Raw genomic sequence first — 2366 nt, 5'->3', positions numbered from 1 at the left:
TTTGATTTCATCCTCTTGAAATCTCCCGGCAAATGTGTCGGATCACCTTCAACACTTTGACTTCTTCTGAGATGCCAACTGTGTTCATGATGAGAAATTCCCTCCTTGCCCTCGATGATTTTTATTATCATCGACAAAACCCTTGACTTCCTTTCATCGCGAACTTGTCCATATTATGAATACAACTTGCTGTCCAGCTAGTGTTGTGTTCTTCCTTGAAGTATTACTGTCTTTTCTGTCGAGGATGTTGTGTGGATTGCTCCACCTCTTAGAAATTCTCGGTATGATAATACTTCCCACCATCACCATTCTTCCTTGGTCCCCGTGTTGTTTTTAACCGGGATACCGATATGCCAACGATCCTGCTTGAGTTCTGTACTTCTAGCAACCCTATTGCGTTGAAGTTAATGATCAACAGTTCATTCTTAGACTGTTGGTCATTGAATCATCACTCTAACATTGATCCTGCTGCCTAAGGTCATATTTCGGGCACACCTTACAACTAATGCTTGATGGTGTATGTTTTCCTCGAGCATACAACATTATATCATTTGAATTAACAAGTGTCATCTTCTTGTTCACATAAGTGTGGAAATCCATCCGTTTGGAATTCTCGTTGAATTGTCGCTGACCCCATCACCAACCTCCTCATCCCCTCCTTGGTTTAATGATGAACTATTGTTTCAGGAACCCACTCCCATAGTTCATTTCCTGAGAATCTTGCAATGTCATTTCATCAATTGTCCAATGTTAAGTGGATGAGTCTTGTTCTCTTATACCAAGACAGAAATTAATAGTTTTATTGATAAGGCATCATATATATAGGAATTATTGATATTATACCAATTATTATCAATGCCTTAAACATAATATTGCCATGCACCAGTTTTTTACTACCCGTTCTGAGAGGTCAATTCTACCCCTTGAAAACAATGAGCGATCAATTCTAGAGGGGGCATTAAAGTAACTTACATGCTATGACAAAGCATAAATTTGAGAAAAAAACTCTAGAAGGAACCATGAATCTTTAGAAGTGAAACTAAAATTGGAAATTCACACAAGCCATAACTCCAAGCATTAATATTTTCTATAACTTCACACATCAACACGGAGAAGCTTTTCCTATATATATATGAACCATTCATGGAGCAAGCATTTCACGGTCATACACTCATCAACTCCACTTACAAGAGTACCACCCATTAATAGCCTCTATTCCTTAGTGACGATGACCAAGTTCACGAGGAACAATGTGCAAGGACTTGTGCTACTTTCTTTTCTTCTTGTGGTGTGTTTGACTTGTCTTGGAGGCACATATGGTAATTAACAACTCGATTTTTTGGTGGTATTGATACTTTGGACTTTTATTGTTTATATGATGAGATGATAAGTATATTCTTTATTTTATGTTAATTAGGTGAAATCATAAACAACAAGGGGAGAAACATGATGAGCAAAGTAAGCCATGTAACTAGACCCCCTTGTTATAAAGATGGGCACCAGCTCCCAGGACGGGAATTCTGCTGTCAAATAGATAACTTGTGCTGGCCAGATCTTGGAGAATGCTTCATCAACTGTCCCTGCAAGATTAATTGCACACCAGCAACAACAACACAATAGTTTTGTTATCTCCCCTATTTTGGGTGGATAAATCTCAACCTTATGGTTCTCAAAATAATTATGCGTTGATGAGATAATAATTTTTGTATGTTTTAGAAATCAACTATGTTATTTTAATATTCAATAAAACTAGCTAGTGGGTTGCTTGCACAATTTTGTGGTTGGATTTGTTACCTACCATTTACATATTAAATATTTATGTTCTGTCCATATTTTGATTGTCTCCTCCTAGGTGTACTTATCGTGGAACTATGGTGGACATAAGGAAAAAATGTACTTTAATCTCTCTCTCTCTATCTCTCTCTCGCACGTAGTTTTTATTGCATTGGATGGGTGAACAATAATTTCATAACAGGCTGTGAAGCACCAAATATTGTAATTTAAAATATGTTTAATAAGTATTATCAACTTCACACATCAAGTACGATGTATATAGATTTAATATCCATAGGTAAATTGACTATTGATTTCTCAGGTTGAAGAGTGTGGTGTTCTGTTTTAACACGACTTCTTTCACACATAAACCTTAAAGCAAATTGAGTTGGATAAGCTAGGGTTTGTTTAGTGCATGTAGAAGAAGTGAGGGGTGTTGGTGTACTCTAGCTACAAGTCATATTGACTCTTTCAACAACTGTGTTTTTTAGCGATGGACATATCCATCTAGGACTGCTGGTCTATTTTTTTATTAGGATTCGAACCAAAGTTGAACTGGCCGTGATTTTGATGGAAATCACATGGGCTACAGA

General features: G+C 36.9%; 1 long non-coding RNA gene across 1 annotated transcript; it reads left to right on the top strand.

Moving 5' to 3' along the window:
* Positions 1-1170: 1170 nt before the first annotated feature.
* Positions 1171-1830, top strand: LOC119304989. Its single transcript, XR_005148506.1, has 2 exons — positions 1171-1319; positions 1418-1830. It is a non-coding gene; the product is annotated as an uncharacterized LOC119304989 (long non-coding RNA).
* The last annotated feature ends 536 nt before the right edge of the window (positions 1831-2366 follow it).

This window comes from Triticum dicoccoides, chromosome 5B (genome assembly GCF_002162155.2).
Source record: "Triticum dicoccoides isolate Atlit2015 ecotype Zavitan chromosome 5B, WEW_v2.0, whole genome shotgun sequence".
NCBI classification, from domain to species: domain Eukaryota; kingdom Viridiplantae; phylum Streptophyta; class Magnoliopsida; order Poales; family Poaceae; genus Triticum; species Triticum dicoccoides.
This window is presented reverse-complemented; position numbering and strand designations above follow the sequence as displayed.